This window comes from Myxocyprinus asiaticus, chromosome 14 (genome assembly GCF_019703515.2).
Source record: "Myxocyprinus asiaticus isolate MX2 ecotype Aquarium Trade chromosome 14, UBuf_Myxa_2, whole genome shotgun sequence".
In the NCBI taxonomy this organism is placed as follows: Eukaryota; Metazoa; Chordata; class Actinopteri; order Cypriniformes; family Catostomidae; genus Myxocyprinus; species Myxocyprinus asiaticus.
Genome location: NC_059357.1, coordinates 11568779 through 11595293, shown reverse-complemented (window position 1 = coordinate 11595293; position 26515 = coordinate 11568779). Strand labels below are relative to the sequence as shown.

The 26515-nt window shown below is 41.4% G+C and overlaps 1 protein-coding gene and 5 non-coding genes across 7 annotated transcripts in view; 1 reads left to right on the top strand and 5 right to left on the bottom strand.

Annotated features, from left to right (window-relative positions):
• Positions 1-26515, top strand: part of LOC127451584 (corticotropin-releasing factor receptor 1) — a 245812-nt gene that overhangs the window by 94610 nt on the left and 124687 nt on the right. The gene's annotated exons all lie outside the window — the stretch shown is intronic.
• Positions 22305-22386, bottom strand: trnas-gcu (transfer RNA serine (anticodon GCU)). Its single transcript has one exon. It is a non-coding gene; the product is annotated as a tRNA-Ser (tRNA).
• Positions 22541-22622, bottom strand: trnas-gcu (transfer RNA serine (anticodon GCU)). The gene has a single exon. It is a non-coding gene; the product is annotated as a tRNA-Ser (tRNA).
• trnas-gcu (transfer RNA serine (anticodon GCU)) lies at positions 22777-22858 on the bottom strand. Its single transcript has one exon. It is a non-coding gene; the product is annotated as a tRNA-Ser (tRNA).
• Positions 23013-23094, bottom strand: trnas-gcu (transfer RNA serine (anticodon GCU)). The gene has a single exon. It is a non-coding gene; the product is annotated as a tRNA-Ser (tRNA).
• trnas-gcu (transfer RNA serine (anticodon GCU)) lies at positions 23249-23330 on the bottom strand. The gene has a single exon. It is a non-coding gene; the product is annotated as a tRNA-Ser (tRNA).

The following is a 26515-nucleotide window of genomic DNA, read 5'->3' as shown; positions in this document are numbered from 1 at the left end:
GGCGAAGGCTGGAATGAAGTCAGCTTTGTTCACAGCTGACTGGCAGTTCCAGAGTCCCACTGGGAAAGAGAGCGGAGCAGGTGCTGAAGTGCAAAGTGGCCGTAGGTTGTGTGGGTTGCATTTGGTCTTGCATCGATATCGTCTAAACGGTCTGTAACAGATAACAGGGATGTGCTTGAAGGCATGTGTTATTCGTGAAGTAGACATGTTAGTATATATAAGGAAAATAATAAGAGATACAATAACAAGATACTTAAGTGCTATGGTGAGTAGCGCCTTGTCAGTGTCCATGCTTGGTGGACTCGCACAGGTAGACTCGCTGGTCTTTACACAAGTAAACTTGGGTTCCCTATACGAAACGCCACAACTAGCTGAACTGTATTACGTGGACTGCCAGTGCAGGTGTAAGCAAGCCGCTGCGTGCCCAATAGCAGGTGCACCCGGTCCACGCCAGCCGCGGCCGTTTCTCTCTTTTTTCTTTTCTCCCCATAGATTAAAGACTTTTTTCGGCTGGGGCCATATGTATTTGCATCAGGGAAGGAGTTCTTCCCCAGGAGGGAAAGATATCACAGAGACCACATCCTACCCTCTTCCACATCCTACAGCCAGCCTCATGTGGAAGAGGCACTGTGGTAGGTCCTACCTGGAGTGGAGGAGCTCTACAAACACGGTGACTGGAGGCAGAGGTAGCTTTGCCCAAGGTAGATGCGGATTTACCAACAGGGAAAACGTACTGCGGAAAATACATCACAAGGGGTTACAGCGATAACCAGCACATGTGGAGCACCTACCCCAGTACAGGGCATCCTAGCACATGTACTGGGCCCAGCTACGAATTCCTCCATCAAATTCGCTGGCCACAGGGCTAGGGAGGAATGACATCCAGGGTCCACCATCTCGTGAATTCGCATGGGGGAAAAAAGTGCACGTCTTCCCCTCCCGGAGAGGAAAGGCACTGTGCGCAGGTGGTACACCCGGCCAGCTGTCCCGCAACTTACCTGTTCGTACCTGAAAACACACGGGACGAAACCGGCTCAACCCAGAGATTGTAAAATTGTATTGGGTGTTGCCCAGCCCGCTGCTCTGCAGATGTCTGCTAAAGAGGCACCATTGGCTAGTACCCAGGAGGACGCCACACTCCTCGTGGAGTGTGCTCGTAACCCAAAGGGGCAGGGCACGCCCTGGGCCTGGTATGCCAAAGCGATGGCATCCACGATCCAGTGGGCAAGCCTCTGTTTGGAGACAGCGTTCCCTTTTCGCTGTCCGCCAAAGCAGACAAAGAGCTGCTCAGATCGTCTAAAGCTCTGTATGCGATCCAAGTAAGTGCGCGAAGCACGCACCGGTCACAGCAACGACAAGGCTGGGTTTGCCTCCTCCCGGGGCAGCGCTTGCAGGCTCACCACCTGATCCCTAAAAGGAGTCGTGGAAACCTTGGGCACAAAGCCCGGTCAGGGTCTCAAGACCACGTGAGAGTATTCTGGACCGAACTCCAGGCAGATGTCACTGACAGAGAGCGCCTGCAGTTTCCCAACCCTCTGGAGATTCCAGAGGTCTGGGCGTGGGTGCCAGATGGTGCCCCGTCCCTGAGAGAGGAGGTCCTCCCTCAGGGGAACTCGCCAGGGAGGGGCTGTCGCGAGGAGCGTGAGTTCCGAGAACCAAGTCTGTGTGGGCCAGTACGGTGCCATGAGGATGACCTGTTCCTCGTCCTCCCTGATCTCGCACAAGGTCTGTGCAAGCAGGCTCACTGGGGGGAATGCATACTTGCGCAGCCCCCGGGGCCAGCTGTGTGCCAGCGCATCTGTGCCGAAGGGAGCCTCGGACAGAGAATACCAGTTCGTGAGCAGGAGCAGGAAGGCGTGCCCATTGCACACAGTGCCCCAGCCTAACTTGGAGGTGTCTTTCGTAACCACAACGCGCCTGGACACATGCTGTAAGGGTCCCCTGCCCGCAAAAATGCAAGGTCTGTCCAATGGCTGAACGTGCGGTGGTAGATTGCCATGATGGCCATGCGATGTGCACTGCGGCACCATGCCCATCTCGGGTCTTGAGTCTGAAGCCAGTGCTGGAACAGTCTCATATGCATCAACCAGAGCAGCGTGACCAAGTGCACCGCAACTGCCTTATCTACCTGAGGAATCTCTGTGTACCCCCTGGCCACCCCACCATCGAGGGTAGTGAGAGCGGACAAACCTAGAAATCGGGCCCAGGCAGTAAAAGGTGCCTGCCATGGCTTCGTGAGTTCTTCATGCACCTCAGGGCACGGCCGTGAGCGGCGCTCCGAACCCAGGAACCAATCGTCAAGCCGCGAGGGCTCAGGGCAGGGTGGAGGGTTCCACTCCAGCCCGACACTCGCGGCAGCCTGGGCAAGCATGGCAGTCAGCTCCGCATCAGCCTCAGACTGGGCGGTCACACCCGAAGGTGGAAGCCTAGTCGAGTCCTCAGCATCCGACTGCGCCAACCTGCTCTCTGATGCTGTGATCGAGAGCTCATCCTGCTCACGAACTCAGAAAGAGACATTAAACTCGCCCTGAGGCGAACTGCCTGTCTCATCCCAGAACTCGACCGGGGCAAACGAACATACCTGGGAATGGGTGGTCCGTGGGGGATTACCCAGCTGAACCACTCCCATTGAGGTCCCCGTCAGTGCGTGCTCTTTTAGAGAAAATATACTCTTTTATTTGCAAGAATATATACTCTCTCAGCTGTCGAAGCGCCCAAGGGCATACTCTGCATCAATCGTGCAGAGGGGAAGAAAGCCACTGAAATGCACTATATATCCAACAGCATACGCTTCTCGAAGTGAGGTGAATGGAACGGCAGTGGAACTCGCTGCTCAACACCACTCGGCTCCAAAGAAAAACTCTGAATGAGTGGTTGCGAGCCAGCTCCTTTTATACCCGTATGTCTGGGGGAGTGGCATGCAAATTCCACTCACCAATTCCCATTGGTCTTTTCTCAAAGATCAGAGGTGTTTGGGGCTCCCAAGAGTGACCCCTAGTGTCACTACATCGACACAACATCGAGTGAGTGACAGATAGGGAACACACATAAACACAAAACCTTTTTTAAACCCATAACTGCATGGATGATGCAATTAATTAAGTGGGTCTCAGTTTGACCAACTTGACTGGACATACAAAAATATATATTTTATAAGGCATCTAATATGTAACTGACTGTTTTTTTGTTTTTTTATCCCTCATTAAACAACATATATAAAGTAATTAGCAAATATTAGTTCATTTAATTGTTACATAGTAAAGAAAACTCATCAGAGCTCTTGTAAAATCAGTATTCATGAACATCAATTATTTTTCTTCGATGAAGAGATGGACTGATCAACTCAACAACCCACTAATACACTTGATGTGAGAATTTGTACACTTAAAGAAAACTGTTGTACACTGTTCCTTTCTTCCTGCCTTCCTTCCTTTCTTCTTTTCCTCTTTCCCTTCTTCCCTCCTTTTTATTATTCCTTCCTTCCTATCATCCTTCCTTCTTTTCATCTTTCCCTTCTTCCTTACTTTTTATAATTCACTGAAAATAATGGAATGCAGCTCTACTGAAAATACTAAACCAGTACACTTAAAATAAACTTAATACATTAATATTTGAGATGAGAACATAATAATATTGCGTAAAGTCCAAGTAAAATTCAACGCAGTCTTCAAAAAGTGATATGATTACATTGGTATGAGATGATTAAATGGATTCAGACTTCTAACAGATTGTGTTCACTCAACAAAATTTGTACAGCTTGCTCAATTTACTTAATTAAAATTAGTTAATCCAACACATTTCTTTAGCATTTGGTCTTAACTTAATTTCATTGTGTACAATCCATCTATGTTTACTTAATCCAGTTGTGTTGGAACAATGTGAATAATACCAGGCAGGGAATTTGCATTACCCAGCATGCTTTGCATGTGACTGGATTGGGAGAGTACATTTTTAAATTAAGTGTTGTTTTAATGTATTTATACACAAAATGAAACAAGTAGGAGACTTGTTAGTGTTTAAAGTTCTGTTATGTTGGTATTTAGAGAAGTTTCTGTGTTGGTGGATTTTTTTGGAGGTTACCATTGTGTAGAAGAGTGGAACTAATGGTTAGATTGAGGATGTATGCGGAATATAAAAAATGTGGTTTGCTTTTCTCATAAAGCAAAGACTGAGGGATCATCAGCATAAAGGCTGATTGAGGATCAGCGTAAATCCTCAGCAGCACCATCATAGTTAAAGAAAACAAGAAGATGTTAGTATGTATTGTTGCTAGCTTGCAGCAAGAGCTTTAATGTTGAATTACATTAAACCAATGAAAAAAAATCAGGGTTCCCTCCTTCCTTCTTTTCCTCTTTCCATTCTTCCTTTATATTATTCCTTCCTTCGTTCATTCATTCCTTCCTTCCTTCCTACCTCCTTCCTTCCTTACCTCCCTTCCTTCCATCCTTTTTCATTCTTTTCATTATTCCTTCTTTCCTCTTTCCTCATTTCTTCCTTTTATTATTTATTAATTATTGCCCCCTGCTTTCATTCTTTTTGGATGTGGAATTACAGTTTTTTTTTTTTTTTTTTTCTGATTGCTTAGGCACTATCTTTGAAACTACAGGCTATTTTTGCAAAACTCTGTACACTAACCACAAAATCTTACACCAAACCAGCAAAACATTATACAATTCTTGCAAAACTCTACAAACTCTTTTAAAAAATTGTGGTATTGTGTCAATACAGTACACACAACCATCATTTGAATAAGCACACGAAGCACCAACTATGCACTGATAGTTTAAATGAAAAACACTTGTGGCTTCTCTGCTGGCGTAACATTCCTAATAAAGAAATATTTTTCATCCTTTCATTCTCAATCACCTTTTTGCCTATGTATTTTCAATCGCTTTCCACTCCTAATTCATCTACAAATGAATAGCAAAAAAACTAAACTTTTAGTTTAAGATTTATTTAATCAGAATTTATTCCTCAAAGCTTACAAGCAAAGTTTGACAACTGTTTCACAAATCGCATGCCCAAAGCCATGCTCCTTAGCCGAAGCAGCGCATGAGTCTGAGCTCCACCCCGTCAGGCCTTCAGAATTTCCACAGAATCACTCAACAGTGCAGTGAATAGGCATCTAAAGTCAGTTTGTCAGATTCATCAGCCAATCAGATTGATTTATTTGTTCTTGGTGGATGTGATCTTAAGGATATGTCCCAGTCCAGGCCTTCTAGCTGGCCTTGAGTGACGCAATCACGCTTTAAGCGATGTACGTAATTTGAAAGCAATCAGCGTGAGATCTTGCTGATGAGTCAGCTGTCATCACTGTTGTCATCATCATTGAGAAAGAGATCCTTATGAATTTATGATGTTCTGCATGATCGTGCAATTGATTAATTAAACAGGAAAGGAGGACTGATTTTCACTTCAAGCAAATTGGTAAGTGCTTTTTGTATTGTTAAAGCAACATCAGGAGTTTTCTAAGTGTAAATTAGGCTGCTTGAGCATTCAGTGCCAGATTAAGTTTTGAAAAGTAACCATGTACCCTGACGAAACAAAATTTATTGCAAGCAAAATTTAAATCGCAAATATTATTAGAGAGCTTTTTCTTGGTATTAGACCTCCTTGGTTCTGGCTTTCATGTGTGGGCTTGTTTTTAAAATTTCAATTGGTATTATTAGTTGACTGCCACATAATATATGATAGGCATACGGTGTCTTATCCATTGTGAAACTGTGTTTTCTTAATGCCATGAATCGCACTGAAGGCCTAGACTTAAAATGCATGGGCCGTGGCATTAATAATATAAACCTGGCACTGTTTGATTGGAACAGCAGCTCTCAGAGTAGAACAATTGTGCAGACACCTAAGAGCTACATAACAAGGTTTGAAAAGTATGTTTGTGTGTTTGAAAGAGAGAGAGAGTGCATGCATTTCTGGTCTATACTTCTTGGGTTACATGTACGGTAGGTCAGTTTTTCAGCTGTGTTGCATAGCACAGAGTTATGTTTTACCATTACTAAAGAGCTCACTAATTGTTTTGCCAATATAATTTTCCGACCGTATCTGCTTCGGTGGGAGGGTTAGCAAGTGTTTGAGGCAGAGGAAATGTGTGTGTGTGTGTGTGTGTGTGTGTGTGTCCTCTCCCATTTTCATCCTCCAGCGTTTTTTTTTTTTTTTTTTTTTTTTTTGGCCATGTTTAATTGCAACACTCCTTCGTCCCCATTTTTGTTTACTGATATCAAACAGACCCTGTGGGGGGAGATTCACAAACTGTTGCAGGTCACACTATTGAAGTTACAGTTTTTCACAATTGCTAAGACAAATTTCTTGAAGCCTTCACCCATTTTCTCACAACTTTACTGTAAACACAAAACCAAATCTTCAAACTACATTCACAAAACCCCTGACTCTTTCGGCAAAATCAAACAGTTGCCTCAGAACCATTTCATCTGTGCTCAAAATCAAACAATGCTTTCAGACCATACACACAGCCAGTCAATATATAAATACTACAGAGCATTCATTAGACACTACATAAAAAAATGGAGAACACAGCATCCAGGGCATGTAGTTACAGAATTTATATTTTATTTTTTATTGTTTTAGTAAACAATTAGTTTTTAGTAATCACAACTTAGTACAATGGATATATTGTATACTGTAAGTACTGCAAGTAATACAGTACAGAATGTCTGTATATTCAGCACTTGCATAATGTAAAAATACAGTAGTCCAACTGAAAAAGCCCAAAGAACAAAGAAAACTCTAAATGAAAAGCACATTACAGTACACTCAAAGATGTTGTGTTACACCACAGCTGTACATTTACAGGGTCCACAGCAAGAGAAGTAGAGAGAGGAAGTGTATGGTCAGATGACACTTTAATAATGAAATATTCAAACTGCTTCTTGATGGCTGTATCATTGCAAATGGCAATTCTGCGAGGGAGATTGTAGTGATGTTTGTTCTCATGAAGCCAAGAGTCTCGCAGAGCAAATCATGTCCGTCAGTCATATTCCTATGAACATATGTGGCTCGTTTAGGGAAAAAGTAAAAAATGGACAGGTAGCTAAAGAGAGGGAGGGACTTAGAGAGAGACAGAATGCAAAGTCTGAAGCCAAAGTCATTATTAAATATGAAATACTGTATATAATACAGTTTTTCTGAATTGCTAAAACACTAAACCCCATTCTCTGAACCAAACAGTCAATTTCCTGAACCCATTTGTCGAATCAAACACTCTTTTGGGAAAACCTTAAACCATATTGGCCTACTTAGACACAAAATGCAGAACTCAGAAACACTTTTTTGTTTTCAAAACTCTAAGCACATTCTCATACTTTAAAGCTAATTTAGCCTGGAGATGTATTTGTGATGCAAAATGATAAATACAGGCTGTAAAAGTTAAACACAATTTCAACACATATGTCATCATTTAGACACAACGACTCAAAATTGTTAGCACTTGTTTCTAATGATGAAACCAATTAGTGAATGGCATATAACCCAGTGCAAGTGGCAAGGGCCAGTTGAATGTTGATACCAACAATGTATGGCAACTATCAACGAGGCAGAGGAGAAAGAGTTTACATCAGAGGTGGCGGACGAGGAGGAAGGGTACGTGTAAGAGGTGGTGGACGAGGAGGAAGAGGACAAGGAGTTCCAAGAGCACCAGTTTCTGATGAAATTCATGCCACTGTCATTGATCATGTCATTGTTCATGGGATGAAGATGAGGGAAGCTGGACAATGGGTTCAACCAAACCTCAGCAGGTTCTCAGTGTCCACCATAGTGAGGACTTTCAGACAACATAACAGATACAGTACAGTAATTGGGTTATTGGTCCTTGAATATTTACTGTATGCAAACATTTCAGTACAGTACATCACTTTTCCAATAGTAAAGCGACTGGAAAACAGCCTGCATCTATGTATTGAAGTCCATTACTGTACTATCTTCACAGTACTGTATGTGTATGTAATTCCATCTTTGCTTTTTACAGAACTGCAAGACTGCCTTGAGGAGGTGGCAGACGTCCCATGTTTATGCTACAGCATGAGGCTTACATTGTTGATATGGTACTTCAAAATAATGCCATCCATCTTAGAGAAATATGAGACCAAGTAATCAAAGATGATGCCAATTTTGAAGATATTAACAGCGCGAGCCTCTCCACTATTGATCGTATCTTGCATAGGAACATGGTACGCATGAAACAAGTGTACTGGGTACCCTTTGAGCACAGCTCTGAAAGCGTGAAAGAGCTATGCTTTCTGTATGTGCAAGTAAGTGTACATTTCAACTGAGTTTTGGTTCTTACAGTACCTTACTACATAAAGTACTGTAAAACTGTCAAACTTCTGCACTATAATGTAGTACTGTAAAGCAGGGCTGCATACAGATACAAGGAACAGAAGATGACTGTCGTTCTGTAGCACTCTAAACTAACAGTTTACTGTAAACCTACAAAACCTTTTGTATATATTTTACCTCCAGAGAATATTTGACCTGGATTCAATGGAAAGGCCCCATGAGTATATTTACAGGTGCATCTCAATAAATTAGAATGTCGTGGAAAAGTTCATTTATTACAGTAATTCAACTCAAATTGTGAAACTCGTGTATTAAATAAATTCAATGCACACAGACTGAAGTAGTTTAAGTCTTTGGTTCTTTTAATTGTGGTGATTTTGGCTCACATTTAACAAAAACCCACCAATTCACTATCTCAAAAAATTAGAATACATCATAAGACCAATAAAAAAAAAAAACATTTTGTGAATTGTTGGCCTTCTGGAAAGTATGTTCATTTACTGTATATGTACTCAATACTTGGTTGGGGCTCCTTTTGCTTTAATTACTGCCTCAATTTGGCGTGGCATGGAGGTGATCAGTTTGTGGCACTGCCGAGGTGGTATGGAAGCCCAGGTTTCTTTGACAGTGGCCTTAAGCTCATCTGCATTTTTTGGTCTCTTGTTTCTCATTTTCCTCTTGACAATACCCCATAGATTTTCTATGGGCTTCAGGTCTGGTGAGTTTGCTGGCCAGTCAAGCACACCAACACCATGGTCATTTAACCAACTTTTGGTGCTTTTGGCAGTGTGGGCAAGTGCCAAATCCTGCTGGAAAATGAAATCAGCATCTTTAAAAAGCTGGTCAGCAGAAGGAAGCCTGAAGTGCTCAAATTTCTTGGTAAACGGGTGCAGTGACTTTGGTTTTCAAAAAACACAATGGACCAACACCAGCAGATGACATTGCACCCCAAATCATCACAGACTGTGGAAACTTAACACTGGACTTCAAGCAACTTGGGCTATGAGCTTCTCCACCCTTCCTCCAGACTCTAGGACCTTGGTTTCCAAATGAAATACAAAACTTGCTCTCATCTGAAAAGAGATTTTGCTTGACAATCCTCATAAGGCTGTGGTTCTCTCAGTTGGTTGTGCATCTTTTTCTTCCACACTTTTTCCTTCCACTCAACTTGCTGTTAACATTCTTGGATACAGCACTCCGTGAACAGCCAGCTTCTTTGGCAATGAATGTTTGTGGCTTACCCTCCTTGTGAAGGGTGTCAATGATTGTCTTCTGGACAACTGTCAGATCAGCAGTCTTCCCCATGATTGTGTAGCCTAGTGAACCAAACTGAGAGACCATTTTGAAGCCTCAGGAAACCTTTGCAGGTGTTTTGAGTTGATTAGCTGATTGGCATGTCACCATATTCTAATTTTTTGAGATAGTGAATTGGTGGGTTTTTGTTAAATGTGAGCCAAAATCATCACAATTAAAAGAACCAAAGACTTAAACTACTTCAGTCTGTGTGCATTGAATTTATTTAATACAATACGAGTTTCACAATTTGAGTTGAATTACTGAAATGAACTTTTCCACGACATTCTAATTTATTGAGATGCACCTGTATATTCATGAGGCTGGATTCAATCTGACGAAAAGGCGAGGAAGGAACATAATTGGCCAGTGGGCCAAGGAACATAATTGGCCAGTGGGCCATTGTGGAAGTCCCTGGTCAGTGTGGAGGCAATGTGACCCCTTGTGCGGCCATCAGTAACAGAGGTTTTCCACCACCATGCCAACTTGGGGCCTTATAACACTCAACACCTCCTTACATTCCTGGGTGGTCTTTGGGATCTCCTGTTTGACCGTGAGCTCCAGGATCATGGCCAGGCAGAGCATCCAGTCTATGTGGTTGTTTGTGACAACGTGAGCTTTCACCGTGGTGCCCAGGTCTGGGAGTGGTTCAACATCAACGTTTCTTGAATGTTTTCCTTCCACCCTACTCTCCTCTTTTTAAATCCAATCAAAGAGTTCTTCTCAATATGGAGATGGAAGGTCTATGTCTGGAACCCCTACACCAGGGAACATCTTCAGCAGGCCATGTAAATGGCCTTTGGTGATATAGGTGTGGAGTCCTGTCAGGGTTGGATTCGGCACACCAGAGGATTCTTCCCCCGTTGCCTGGGATGGGAGAATTTGGCATGTGACGTTGACGAAGTCAACTGGCCTGACCCAGCACAGAGGCGTGATGCTGAGGCACAGTAAATTCCTGAATTTTGTTACACAATATGTGCACTGCACTGCATTGTAGTTTGCTTTTCATTAACTTTTCTACTGAAGTTTTTCATGCGTGCTATATTCTGAATGTGCACTACTGTAGTTGCCACTTGCTGTATACAATGCTGTTAATATTTATTGTGAAAACAATGTGTCTGTTGCAATTGGTCTCATGTTTGTTTCTATGCACTTGGCAATGGAGAATGCAAAACACAAAAGACCTTATGCACAAATCTTTATTTCTGTACTGAACACAGTGTTTTACTTTTTTTTTTTTGCTGTGTTTATGATCTGAGAGCATGTTTCAGCCAATGTTAAAATGGTTTTGAGGCGATTGTTTGATTTAGCCAGTGTCAGTGGTTGTGTGAATTTAGTTTGAAGATTTAGTTTTGCGTTTACATTTGTGAGAAAATGGGTAAACCTTTCAAAAAATGTGTCTTAGCAATTGTGAAACTGTAATACGTATGAGGGACCAGATAGGACTCATTTGAGTAATGGTTTGTTTGCACTGTTGTGTCCTAAATTCCTTTTCTGCACCTGCAACAAACTTCAGAAAGACCATTAAATGTGTATTAAAATTTGACAAATGTTTCTTAATTTCTTGAGAAATTGGAGCATGGGGTGCACAACATTTCCATTGGCTTTTTTTTAATTAATATTTTAGGACGGAACTTTAATGTGTAAGAGTGTTTATAAATCCTGTAGTTTTTATTCATTTAATCACCTTTAATCAAATTAAAATAGTTTGAAATGGTGTTAACTTGAGGTCGTAAAAGGTGCATGCATAATATTAAAGAATTAGCAAAATGCTGTTTAAAATGTATCACACCATATGGGAGAGAAAGAAAGGTTGGAAGAAAACAAATTGCATGTGTTTTTGTGTGTGTTTTGGAATTGATGTGTGGTTTTGAGGTGTGTGCATCAGGGGTGAGCAGTGCAGCTATTATCTGTGTCTGTATCTGTTGCTATGGCAAAATTATCTGTATCTGGTTTTTTGGCTTTTGTGGTTTAATAAACACATGTGACGATATCCTGATTTTTATGTTATTTTGATTAATTGCGCAGCCATGAAGGATCGTCATATTAGTCTAATGATGCGCTCTTTCGGAAATCAAGTGGCTTAAAAAAAAGAGCATTCAAATCATAGTGATATTTACAATATGGCTTCATTTTATATCGGCAGCAAAATCTTCATGGTAATATCCCCAGCCTCATACAGTCCTATACAAAACTCTTGTTCTTGTTCTTTGCAGGTAACTTGCATTCGCTTTGCTTTAGAAGAAAGGTGCTCATATTGATCAGAAACTTTACCCCTCCCTCACTTCACAAACTGCCTACTCGCCTGCTTGAGGAGCGAGTGAGATACAGAATCATGTTCTCATATATCTTGCTCAGAAGGTCTTAAACATTAACATTTCGAAAAGTGGAAAATGTATATGTTATAGTATTCTTAGTTAATGTTATGCTTGACAAGCTCAGATTTCTGAGAAGTGCACAATACATGACAGCAATGCGGCCATCCGATTTGAAAAAATCTTACTCTTCGCATATTTATTCATAAAGTTTACACTTTACGTCACTAGTCATACTGGCTTCACAGACTGACCATTGCGCTGTAATTTTAGATGTTTATTTAATACATCGCTCTATCCCTGTGCTCTTTGGATCAGTAAATTATATAAAAAAAAATTCTAATGCCTAGTGTGCATTAATTGCAGAAATCTAGAGGGCAAGTCTTTTCATTGTAGTGGCAACAGAGTAGAATGAAATTACGTTGATTGGTTTAGTTTAATTAAACATAATTTATTTAATTTTGAGGGCCTTCTTTTAAAAAGATCCCATAGCATGACATGTCTTTATTTAACATTCTCACAGTAATGAAAAGAAGGTGCACTGACATTGAATTACTTGACAAATTGAGTAAAGGATTTTGAACCCAGCAACTGGACGTGACTTCACTGAAGGTAATCCACATCTAGTTATGGTTGTTGGTGAAAATATGTGTAAACAATGTAAGAACAGTCACAATAAAGTGAGATAATAATTAGATAAATCAGTTTGCAATGAACGGAAAGGAGAAAACTTGGATGTGTCTGATTTACAATGAGACTTTAACTTTAAAGTTAAAAAAGTTAATTCTAAACTTTAACTCTCATTTCAATATTGAAATCCAACACAAACAAACAACTTTTGCGGAACTGTAGTCAGTTTAAGATTTTCCTTTTAATGTTTTTAGGATGACTTGCAATTAAAGTTGTTTGTCAGATTTACAAAATTGTGTAGGTTCAATGTATCTATTTGATTAAATATTAAGCTATTATAAGCTACACTGCATTTGACATGGTTTAAATTACTAGGGTTTTTAATAAAGTACTGTTCTGTTAATGGGTCAAATAACTCCATAGCCTTCCCACTCTTGTTACTTAAGGCTACACATCTACACACAACTGGACCAGAGTGAAATTCAGGGGTTTTCTCCTTGATCTGAGCTAAAGAAGCACAATTTATGATACCATTGTTGTCAGATTTTACTGCTGCTTTGAAATATGCTATTTGATCGTAATCTTGAACAGCTGTTTTAGGGATTTAGGTCATTCCCCATTCAAATAGATAGGAGCTGTATTTCTATGCCTCATGTATCCATAGAAAATAGCTGCCCAGAAGCGTTCCCAAGGTGTCTGCTGAGAGGACTGACTTGCCTTGAAAGGTACTTTGCTAATTCTGAGTGCCGAGGGCCTGGGTAGCTCAGCAAGTAAAGATGCTGACTACCACACAGTCGCAAGTTCGAATCCAGGGTGTGCTTAGTGACTCCAGTCAGGCTTCCTAAGCAACCAATTGGCCCGGTTGCTAGGGTTGGTAGAGTCACGTTGGGTTAACCTCCTTGTGGTTGCTATAATGTGGTTCTCGCTCTCGGTGGGGCACGTAGTGGGTTGTGCGTGGATGCCGCAGAGAATAGTGTGAGCCTCCACATGCGCTTGGTGTCTGCGGTGATGCGCTCAACAAGTCACGTGATAAGATGTATGGATTGACTGTCTCAGACACGGAGGCAACTGAGATTTGTCCTCCGCCACCCAGATTGAGGCGTGTCACTATGCAACCACAAGGACTTACAGCACATTGGGAATTGGGCATGCCAAATTGGGGAGAAAAGGGGAGAAAAGTTTAAAAAAAATACTGAGCTCCAAATATCCAAAAGATGTGGACAATACAGAGCAAAACAGAAATGTGGGTAGTTGACATGTCTTTGCTAATTTTATTGTCATCAAATAAAATTATTTAAAAAAGATTATCCCTTTAATACATACCTCGGGTCGTTAGTGACCCGGGACCTCATTCCACCCCCTGTACCTCTTTTTTCTTTTTACCCCACACCTCTTTAGTACTCCTCAACCGTTCTGAATAGTATTACAAAAAATAAAAATAAAAAGCAAAATGGCAACAAAAAAAATATATGTTTTTTTATAACTGCTTAATTACCAAAAGTGTATAGGTCATTATATAATATTGTCTTTTTTTATTATTTTGTGCTTCCATAAATACTATTTTTATGAATATTTAATATCTTTATAAGTTTACTATCACAAGATATATATTTATTTGTTTATTACAAGACAAATGAGTACTATACTCATACAAATGATTACTCAAGATGGTGCCGAGTATGGCTGCTGCGTTGCGAGCTCTGACACAACATTGCAGTTTTTTGTTTGTTTTGTTTACAATTCTTATGTTTTTTGTCTTGGATGTTGTCTGCCTTATTGCCTATGACAGACAAACACTTTTGGACATTGGTTCTGCAATTGCACACCGTAAACCGGACTTCAAATTCCTCAATGCCAACCCGCTGTTTACAAACACGCCAGTGGAGCCCTTTGTCTGGGCAGCCCGGCTGTGGAATGGCAGAAGGAAAAGGGGAAGGAGAGCCGGCGTTCTCATCAGAGTAAGACGTCGTGCAAATTGACCCCCGCTACCCAGTATTCTACTGGCAAATGTTCCGTCTCTGGACAACAAGCTCTGCAAGCTGAGAATCTGCTGAGATTCCAGATTCAGCCATCGAACCCGCGGGTTCTCCGTGCACCAAGTGGACAGAGCGAAAGACCTCTCAGGTAAAAGCAGAGGTGGTGTATGTTTTATGATCAACAAATCCTGGTGTGATCAGAGGAATGTACATTCTATCAAGTCTTTCTGCTCTCCTGATCTGGAATTTCTCATGCTTCTGTGTCGACCATTCTGGCTACCGAGAGATTTCACAGCGGTCATTATCACAGCTGTGTACATCCCGCCACAAGCCGACACAGACCGGGCACTCAAGGAACTGTATGGGAGTATAAGTGAGCAGGAAACCACGCACCCTGAGGCCGCATTCATTGTTACCTGGGACTTTAACAAAGCCAATTTCAAATCAATCGCACCAAAATACCACCAACACATCAGTTTCAACACACGAGGGAACCAGGTTTTGGACCATTGCTACTCTCCCTTCCGGGATGGCTACAAATCCCTCCCCCACCCACCATTTGGCAAATCGGACCACTCTTCCATTCTGCTTCTGCCCGCTTATAGGCAGAAACTGAAACAGGAAGCACCCACCCTCAGAACGATCCAGTGTTGGTTGGACCAATCAGATTCTACGCTACGAAAGTGCATAGAGGATGTTGTTCCGACCAAAACAATACGGATCTACCCCAACCAGAAGCCATGGATAAATAGCGATGTTCGCACGGCACTTGATGTGCGGGCCTCCGCTTTTAATTCCGAGAACGCGGAGGAGCATAAACAAGTCAGTTATGCACTCCGCAAAACTATTAGAGCAGCCAAACGCCAGTACAGGGACAAGATTGAAGGACAGTTTAACACCACCAACTCTAGAAGCATGTGGCAGGGAATTAATATCATCACAGACTTTAAAGGGAATAAAAACTCCGCCGTGAACACCGCTGCCTCTCTCCCGGATGAGCTTAATACTTTTTATGCTCGTTTCGAGGGAAATAACACCGCTCTCGCGGAGTGAGCTCTCGTGGTCGAAGCTACAGAGATGGCTGCGTCATCAGAGTGTGTGCGAACCAACTGGCTGGTGTTTTTACGGACATTTTCAACCTTTCCCTCTCCTTGTCTGTGGTCCCCACATGCTTTAAAACATTATTGTGCCTGTACCAAAGCAATCCAAAATCACTTGCTTAAATAATTGGCATCCTGTTGCTCTGACCCCCATCATCAGCAAATGCTTTGAGAGACTAATCAGAGATTACATCTGCTCTGTGCTGCCTCCTTCAATGGACCCATTGCAGTTTGCTTACCGCAACAAACGCTCCACTGATGATGCCATTGCATCTACACAACACACTGCTCTCTCCCACCTGGAAAAAAGGAACACTTATGTGAGAAAGCTGTTTGTAGACTACAGTTCAGCATTCAACACCATAGTGCCCTTCAAGCTTGATGTGAAACTCCGGGCTCTGGGCTTAAACAGCAGGATCCTGGACTTCCTGTCAAGCAGACGCCAGGTGGTTAAAATGGGCAGCTGTGTTCTCAGCCCACTCCTGTATTCTCTGTACACACATGACTGTGTGGCAACACATAGCTCCAATGCCATCATTAAGTTTGCTGATGATACGACGGTAGTAGATCTGATCACTGACAATGATGAAACAGCCTACAGAGAGGAGGTGCACACTCTGACATGCTGGTATCAGGAGCACAACCTCACCCTCAACATCAGCGAGACAAAGGAGCTTGTGGTGGACTTCAGGAGAAAAGACAGAGAACACAGTCCCATCACCATCAATGGAGCACCGGTGGAGAGAGTCAGTAGCTTCAAGTCCCTCGGTGTCCACATCACTGAGGAACTCACATGGTCTGTCCACACTGAGGCCGTTGTGAAGAAGGCTCATCAGCGCCTCTTCTTCCTGAGATGGCTGAGGAAGTTTGGAATGAACCATCACTTCCTCCCACGGTTCTACAACAGCACTGTAGAGAGCACATGTATACATACATACATACATGCTATTTGTTACTCAATGTGGTGCTGATGTGTCAATGATTGACTTCATTTACATTTGACATTGTTATTTGACAAAGAAGCATGGAAGTAAACTATAGCAAGTACAATACATGAACAGTATGATATGGCTATTGTCATTTGAGTGTACTACTGAAATTGTTAGTTGTGCCTCTATTTAGACTCAAAAAGTGCCTGAGAAAATACATATGTGTAGTTTATGTGTAGATTATGTGTTAAGTGTAGCTCAATATGTGTTTGACAGCCAGATGCATGCCATGAAATTTCAGTGTGGAAGTAATGAGTCCTTTTTCCTAGATTTGTTGCATCATCTCTTTGATATACTGTATGAAAATAAAACATAAAAATATAGTGTTGGGTTCGAGTCCACCTTAGTCATGTCTGAGTTAAGTCTGAGTCTTTAAACAATCGAGTACGAGTCGAGTCTGAGTCCAAAAGGTGCCAAGTCAGACTCAAGACCGAGTACATAACAGGCAGAGTCCGAGTCGAGTCCGAATTAATCTGAAAATTGTAACCGTAAACTCAACATCAATATTTTAAGCTTATTTTAACCTTCACATCTAAGAAAAACAATTTGTCAATATATAAATGTAACAAAAACGTGGCAAAGCAAACATAGACTAAAGTATATGAAACTTGTGTTAGTCAATACAACCTGGGTTATTATTGTTTCAAAATTTTATTGTTTTTATTTTTACTACATTTTCAATTTGTCCTTTCAATTTAGTTTAGTTTTATCTAAAATTATCCCTATCTAAAGAAATAATAGTCTGTACTGAGATTTCTTTCTGAGTCTCTGTTTGTCGACTGGTTTGGGAAAACACATACAAATGTAGTAATTAGCACTTGCTGAGAAGTTACATCTCACGATTTGACTGCAAATGTTACATTCAAAAACACTGGAAAAGCCCACTGCTAATATTAGGGCCATTTAACATAGACATAGTTAATTAGCAGAAAACAGTTCTGCTTGCTGCTCGTGCACCTAAAACCCTGATGCAATCATGTGCATCTAGCAGCAGCTGATGCGCTTTGACGCTTTGCTTGAGCGGCAGCCACGTTAGTCTACAATCATTATGAAATCTTTAAATACCAACCAAAGAATTTCACTGAGGTCTTCTTTAACCGCAAAACCATGAAAAATAATAATATTGAGTCTTATATTTCACAGAATTGTCCTCCAAAAATGTCAGAGATATAGGCTAAAAACAATATGTGCATAAGTTACCCGGTTTTAAAAATAAAATAAAAACGTTAAAATAAAAATGTAATAACCAACTAAATTCAACTCATTACATGAAGTAGCTTCATACACAAACTCTGCCATCGAATAATACATTTTATAGTGTATGCTTTGAATGCTTTGAACATAGTAAATCAATAATAATTAGGTGCTATTTATCTGTTTAGATTTGCCGTCTGCTTTAGCAATAACGATTTGTTTTCGACAACTTAAAAAGTTACACAGTTAATTCATTGAGCTATTATGGATCATTTCAAGCTGACAACACTGCGTGGACCACAAGAGACTACAGAAGCCTACATGTGTGGATACATTATGCCTAAAAAGACTTAATAGACCAATATTAAAACTATTTTAACTATTTAATTTTTAATTTTAACATTTATTTCAAAATGTTTTTAGTAAACTGTCATGATGTGGGTGACTCAATAAAGTTCTTGATTTGAAGTTCTTAACCACGATGAAACCGCAATGCGTGCACCTTCTTGGCTGCACAAATGGCATGTGCAGTTTTACCAATTGTCAGGTCCCGTGCTGTGCAAAACTGCCTTGTTTCTAGTACATTGGCTACATTCCCATCTTTATGTTTTCGTTGTGCCAGCCACCGCGGTAATCGATGTTAAACGGTAGTCTCCGTAGTAACATTTAAGCGTAATGTTTGACTGATGAGTGTGACTGTGCGTATGTGTGTTTGCTTGACATGGTGAAACAAATTCTAGCTACATCTACGGCTTCAGGGGGTGCTACAGCTGCATGCAGAAAGAGATGTGTTTATATATTTCTGTTTCGTTATTTACATTTTTTCTAAAAAAATTTTTCATTGCATCACAAATGCCATGGAGTCGGCTGGAGTCTCAAAGTCTCGAGTCCCAAAGGCTCGAGTAAAAATGTCAGAGTAAAAATGCATCCGAGTCCGTGACAAGTCCAAGTCCATTAAAATTGACCAATTGTCTTGAAAATGTGATTAAAAATAAAAATAAAAACTTTTGCTTACATTCATATAATTTTTTAACCTAAAATCTTGATGTTGATGGACAGTTAGGCATTTGCTAATTTGCTGTGTCTGAATATAGCTACTTCGACAAGATATAGATATAGACAAGATATATTTTTTAACGCTTGTTTTTGAAAGAGTAACTTTTCACACACACACACACACACACACACACACACACACACACACACACACACACACACACACACACACAAAATAAAGTGTACAAAGCTGTGTGATTTTCCCATATATATATATATATATATATATATATATATATATATTTAATCAGGAGTTCTCAATCTTGGAAATCTATCTTCCCGCAAAATGAAGTTCCCACTCCACTTGAATGCATATGAGCCGGCTAATCAAGGTCTTTCGGGTTCATTTGAAAATTACAGGCAGGTGTGTTAGAACAGGGCTGAAACAAGGAAAACAAGTCTCCAAGAACAGGTTTAAGCAGTCTTGGTAGAGAGCCACGACAGGTTCAAACTGTAGTATAAAAATAGAATATTGTATAAAAGACTTGTTTTAGAACATAAAGGCCTTTGAAAGAAATGCAGAGGGAAAAGCTTACAACTTAGTTACTGCCTCGGGGCAAGTGTGTGAAAGTTAATTATACTCCAGCTGTGGGAGAAAGGTTTTATATTACATGACATAACTCCTCCCCCCCCCCCCCCCCTCTCTCTCGCTCTCTCTCTCTCTCTCTGTCTCTCTCTCTCTCTTTCACTCTCTTCTTGTCTATCTCTCTCCCTTCAGGCATTGTCAGTCTCTTTCTCTGACCTTGACAGACTCTTTCATTGCCTGGGCTTTTTGCAAAGCTTGCAATTCAGCGGTGTTTCGGCAAGCTCTTATGACAGGTAGAGAAAGCGAGTTCAGCGGCAGCTGAGCAGGGTCTTTTTTTCATTATGCTAAGTGACATTCCCTCTCCATGGGTCACCAGCAGAGCATGTGAGAGAAACGGAGCTGTGACAACGTTCTGTATGTAGTCCCACAAATTTTTTTCCTCCACCGTTTGACACTGAGCTCTCTGAATTCTGCTGCAGTAGCCAAGCTGCCTCTCCCTACAAAGCCAATATGCAGAAAATACGCACTGAACACTGAAACTGAGAAAAAAAGCTTCATATTTTTGGGATTTTCCGGACAACTAGGGATTATAAAATAGTTTCACTATGTTTTCTCAAAATCTGAGCATATTTAGGTTAAACTGTCTCTCACAATGACAGATCATAGTCTCTTGCTTTAATTCATAACTTAATTCTAACATTTAGCATGTTTACATGCATGATCTTACACCAATTATGCTTAATAAGCCGAAGACATGTGACATCATGTAAACGCCCTTGAACACGTCGATTTTTGTCCATTACCCCGATTTTAAGTAGCATGTACTGTAAACACATTTTCCAGTGTTCTTACTGGCTTATCCAGTGTGCACAAGTTTCACTTTTTTGAGTAAACGGATTTTTGTAGTTATCAGTGTATTAGTGTGTATTTAAATGTCCTCAGTATATGTAGTTACTGCATTTTGTCTTTACAGGGCAGTACTGACCCCATGGTATGTTCAGCCAATCAGCAATGGTCCATATATTTTCCTTGGTTTAATTTCACATTTTACTGTTTTATTTTATTTAATTATTTATTTTTTAGCTTACCTTCTAGAAAATACCAGCATTTCTGGTTGACAGCATATTATTGTTTTAGATACTGGTCTCAGCATGGGATCTGATGATACGATTACCTTTTAAAATTAAAGCAGTATTCATCTAATAAAACAACAACAACAACAACACAGATTACCACAGTTATGTGCACAATACAGTGTAGCATTTTGTCCCATTACACTCCTACTTGTTGGAAAAAACAGCTTGTTACTGGAAAAGCTACACTATTAAAAAAAAAAAAAAAAGATCTTAGCTACTGTCACGCTACTTAAATGTGTAGTAAAGTACATAGTATCTCTACTTTCTGTAAGTTACTCCCCAACAATCATCTTCACACAACAACCGCTTGCCAAATTTGTCTACACTCTTTAAAGAATGTCACAATAATTACTTTCCTGCATTGTTCAGTACTCATCAGCACAGAAATGTCCAAGCTGGGGACATCTTCTATTTGTCTTGTCACACCATCGGATCTGCTTCTGGCAATTGTATGGTTGTTCAAACGGGCTGGATACTGAGGCAGATGACTCACCATGTAACAGTTCTGCTTCGCCCTGTTTGGTGTGTGATCTATGGAGCTGCCATTCACCTTCAGAAGCTCAGTCAATATTGCCATGAGCAAAAAGGGAAGAAAAGAGGGAGTTATTGAGAGGGATGGAATGGCTGTTCTCTATCTGTCACTCACTCGACGTTGTGTCGATGTAGTGACACTAGGGGTCACCCTTGGGAGCCCCAAACACCTCTGATCTTTGAGAAAGGGCCTATGGGAATTGGCAAGTGGAATTTGCATGCCACTCCCCCAGACATACGGGTATAAAAGGAGCTGGCTCGCAACCACTCATTCAGATTTTCTCTTGGGAACCGAGCGGTTGTGTTCAGCGAGCTGAATTACTCTGCCGAACCATTCACCTCGAAAAGCTGTTGGATTTACAGCATGTAACAGCGGTTTCTCCCCCTCGTGCAAGGGTGGAGTGCAGAGAGCCCTGGGCACTTCAGCAGCCTAAAAGAGTATATTCTTCCATTAAAAGAGTTAATCTTTTAAAAAAAGAGTTAAAACCTTTCTGTTTGTGTTTAATTCCTGGTTGCGGTCGTTATCTCTCCACTTCCAATGGCCATGATCACAGTCTCACGGGCTTTGGCACTGCCCACACGGAGACGGCGTTCGTGGACAGGTCATGTCCTCACTGCGAGAACATGACCATGGCAACGTTACGGTTGCGGCTTTCCTTCCTCAGAGGGAAATCATGTTTAGACAGTTGCCTTGCTATTTTGTAGTGTAGTTAGATAGCTTTCCTGAATAGATTGAAGGTAAGGCATAAACTCTGATGGAATTAGCTTTGATTTAAATATTGTAATGTGCAGAGCACAATGGATTTCAAAGCTACACGTTAAGAGCACAACAGATTAGTAATCCATCACCATAACCACTTGGCCACATTTAGATAGATGTCTTGTTATTTTGTAGTCTAGTTAGATAGCTCTCCTGAAAAGATTGTAGGTAAGGAATAAACTCTGATGGAATTAGCTTTGATTTCAATATTGATATTATCTTTTCATTACGTTCCTTTCAAAGAGCAAGGAAATGCATCAACAAGGATGGGTTTCAGAAGTACATGTGCAGAGCACAATAGATTAGCAGTCCATCGCCTTAACCACTCGGCCACCTCATCATGTCTACATGGTTGCCTTGCTATTTTGTAGTATAGCTAGATAGCTTTCCTGAATAGACTGAAGGTAAGGAATAAACTCTGATGGAATTAACTTTGATTTAAATATTGACATTATCTTTTCAACAGGTTCCTTTCAAACAGAAAGTAAACACTTCGACGAGGATGGGATTCGAACCCACGCGTGCAGAGCACAATGGATTAGCAGTCCATCGCCTTAACCACTCGGCCACCTCATCATGTCTACATGGTTGCCTTGCTATTTTGTAGTATAGCTAGATAGCTTTCCTGAATAGACCAAAGGTAAGGGATAAACTCTGATGGAATTAGCTTTGATTTAAATATTGACATTATCTTTTCAATACGTTCCTTTCAAACAGAAAGTAAACACTTCGACGAGGATGGGATTCGAACCCACGCGTGCAGAGCACAATGGATTAGCAGTCCATCGCCTTAACCACTCGGCCACCTCATCACGTCTACATGGTTGCCTTGCTATTTTGTAGTATAGCTAGATAGCTTTCCTGAATAGACTGAAGGTAAGGGATAAACTCTGATGGAATTAGCTTTGATTTAAATATTGACATTATCTTTTCAACACGTTCCTTTCAAACAGAAAGTAAACACTTCGACGAGGATGGGATTCGAACCCACGCGTGCAGAGCACAATGGATTAGCAGTCCATCGCCTTAACCACTCGGCCACCTCATCACGTCTTCATGGCTGCCTTGCTATTTTGTAGTATAGCTAGATAGCTTTCCTGAATAGACTGAAGGTAAGGGATAAACTCTGATGGAATTAGCTTTGATTTAAATATTGACATTATCTTTTCAACACGTTCCTTTCAAACAGAAAGTAAACACTTCGACGAGGATGGGATTCGAACCCACGCGTGCAGAGCACAATGGATTAGCAGTCCATCGCCTTAACCACTCGGCCACCTCATCACGTCTACATGGTTGCCTTGCTATTTTGTAGTATAGCTAGATAGCTTTCCTGAATAGACTGAAGGTAAGGGATAAACTCTGATGGAATTAGCTTTGATTTAAATATTGACATTATCTTTTCAACACGTTCCTTTCAAACAGAAAGTAAACACTTCGACGAGGATGGGATTCGAACCCACGCGTGCAGAGCACAATGGATTAGCAGTCCATCGCCTTAACCACTCCGCCACCTCATCACATCTAAATGGTTTATGGTTTTTCCACATGCGACACTGCCGACAAAACTCGGTAAGACCATGTGATGTATTTCCACACATTACCTCACCTTCGGGCAGGGTGTGGTCTCCGTGGTGTCTTCCACTTGGGAGTGACCCCCCCACCCCCGACGTGGACACTTTGGCCCCCAGTTGATCGATTTCCACTCTTTTTTAGGGAGAAAAAAGAAGAGAAGAGGCCACGGCTGGGGTAGCCTGTCCACTTTTTTGGGCAGTCGACTTGTCCCCGAGGTGCAGGGGACCATACGATGCTCGTGGGAGCGTTGGGGAGGTTACGTTACGGCCAGGTGCACTGGCTACGAGGCACGCAATGGTCTGCCCGTCTCGCACCGCCAGTCCACGTAACACAGTTCAGCTAGTTGTGGCATTTCGTATAGGGACCCCTAGTGTCACTACATCAACACAACGTCGAGTGAGTGACAGATAGGGAATGTCCTGGTTACTTTCGTAACCTCCATTCCCTGATGGAGGGAACGAGACGTTTTGTCCCTTGTGCCACAACATTGAACTACCTGCTGAAATGGCTGGGACCTTGTCTCGGCTCCTCAGCACAAAACCTGAATGAGTGGTTGTGAGCCAGCTCCTTTTATACCCGTATGTCCGGGGGAGTGGCATGCAAATTCCACTCGCCAATTCCCATTGGCCCTTTCTCAAAGATCAGAGGTGTTTGGAGCTCCCAAGGGAGACCCTAGTGTCACTACATCGACACGACGTCTCATTCCCTCCATCAGGGAATGGAGGTTACGAAAGTTTTCGTCCCTGCAGTAAGTGTTTGCATTGAGTTCACAAATCTTATAAGTTTTAAGTGAGTTTGATTTACAGTTTCAGGCTTCAGTGTCAGAGCTCTCTCTGGGCTCCTCTGCTATTTTTCAAGTTTAAGTCAAGTTTAAGTTTAGATTTTAGTTTAGATCTATCTTAAAGCTTTCAGATGGAACATGGTGAAGGGAACTTCCTAATTACTGATCATTTTTGTTTTTTTGTTTTCTTCTCGTGTTTATGTCTATGTTAGAATTAAAGTTCTTCCCAAGAGACAGAAGAGTTACAGGACGTACTCTCAAAAAAAAAATCCATTGTGCCACAAAGAAAATACTGGTGTTCCTCTATCTTTATAATAAGGAAAAGAACACAGAAAAGCAAAAATAGAGAGAAATGGTGGCAGAGCTTTCCTCTAAATGGGTCTCATTCACTGACCTCTAAGCACCTGTGTGTTTTCATGCAGAAATCATGTAATTGTATTTGTATTATATATATATATATATATATATATATATATATATATATATATATATATATATATATATATATATATATAAAACAATATAAATATATATTGTGGTGGGGTGAGCAAGAGACAGACATAGTGGGTCAAAAATGGTGTCAATGGGAAATGGTCAAGTCAAGTAATTTTTATTTGTATAGCACTTTTCACAACATACATCGTTTCAAAGCAGCTTTACAGGAAATCATGCATTAACATAAAATTAAACTGTAATATCTATAAAGTGTTAGAGTGATCATTGTGTAGTTTGATTAAATATGATTGTAAAATGTGTATAGAGATTAAATAATTAAATAATAAGTGTATTTAGAACCCCTGTAAGCAAGCTGAAGGCGACTGTGGCAAGGAACACAAAACTCCATAAGATGTTGGTTAATGGAGAAAAATAACCTTGGGAGAAACCAGGCTCTCTGTGGGGGCCAGTTCCCCTCTGGCTAAACAACGTGAATATAATGCCAATATTAGTTATTTATGTGCAGTGCAAATCATGGTTTAAATTTTTAAATTAAGTAAGTGTTACGGTCCATTGTAAAAAATAAAATAAAAAAATAAAATAAAAATAAAAAATTACTTTACAATTAATGACTAATGTCTTTGAAGTCCATCTTGTATTAACTGCAGAAGTTCACATTAATGCATTGTCCTTTGTTAGTTGGCTGATGAATGCTTTTGTTGGCAATTAAATGATAGTCCATTTATTCCATTTCAAGAGTGTAGTCCATCAATAGACAAAGGTTATGTAGGCAGAGATTAACGAGGTGCATTGCAGTTCAACCTGCAGGTCATTTCGGTGATGTTCGGTGGTGTCCATCCTAAGTCCAAGGTTCAAACAGTGGCATATTAAGTATCCCATGTTATCCTCTGAAGTAAAACGGTGTTAAATATAAAGGGGGATCTGGTGTCCTCATGGTTAAAGGGGGCATTGTGTAGGAAGGGGAGTGTCCAATGGAATGGTCCAGGATGTGAGCGGGGTCTGGAGGCCGCAAATCGACTCCCATTGGTGTTTTGTGGCATGAGGGACAGCGGCTGTCTTCCCTGGAGCAGCGGCGAGTGTGAGGGGAAGGGCAGCCCGGCATCCATGCTACTGGGGGTGCAGATCCGGGCAAATCTATCTCAGCCGGTACCCTCCCCACTATCTTCCTGGACATGGTAGGACACCAGTGTGTCCACACATGGAGGTAGAAGCTGGCTCCCAGAGGAGAGACAATCTCTGCATTTTTAGAGCAGCATTGATGAGGCTCCACTCACATCATGTTTGCCTCATCAGCAGCTGCCCAAACGAGGCTCATAAAGTTGCACCTCTCCTCATCTCCAGCCCACTCCCGTTGTGAGCCTGGCTGAAGGACAGTCCTAAGAAGCGGGGCAATGATGACGAGAGGGAGGGGCGGGCCGTTACGCCACATTCCCCCCTACCCAGGCGTCGCCCCGGCAGCACCTCCTCCCATGCCCCTATCTAAACATGGGAAAAAAGGGGAATATAGTGTCCATGTGGGAATTATTGTCCAAAATAAAGGGGAATCTGGCGTTGTGAGCACGTGTCGAGGCCGGCGGTCATGGATGCCAGGCCCCCTTCCTATCACACTCACCACAGCACCTGGGAAGACAGGCTGCCACAGAACACGGAGGGGAGCGCGTGAGGCCATTGGACCCTGCCCACGTTCTGGACCATTCCTGTTGACACTCCCTCTTCCTACACAAAGCCCCGTCTCACTGCGTGGACAGTTATGATAAAAACAAAATAAAGTACATTAAAAAAATTGGAAAAACTTTGGTCTGTCACAAAAAAAAACAAAAAAACAAAAAAACGCATTTTTGCATGGAACTACTTTCTTACGCCACGGATCAGGATCTGCTATTGCTAGTTCAA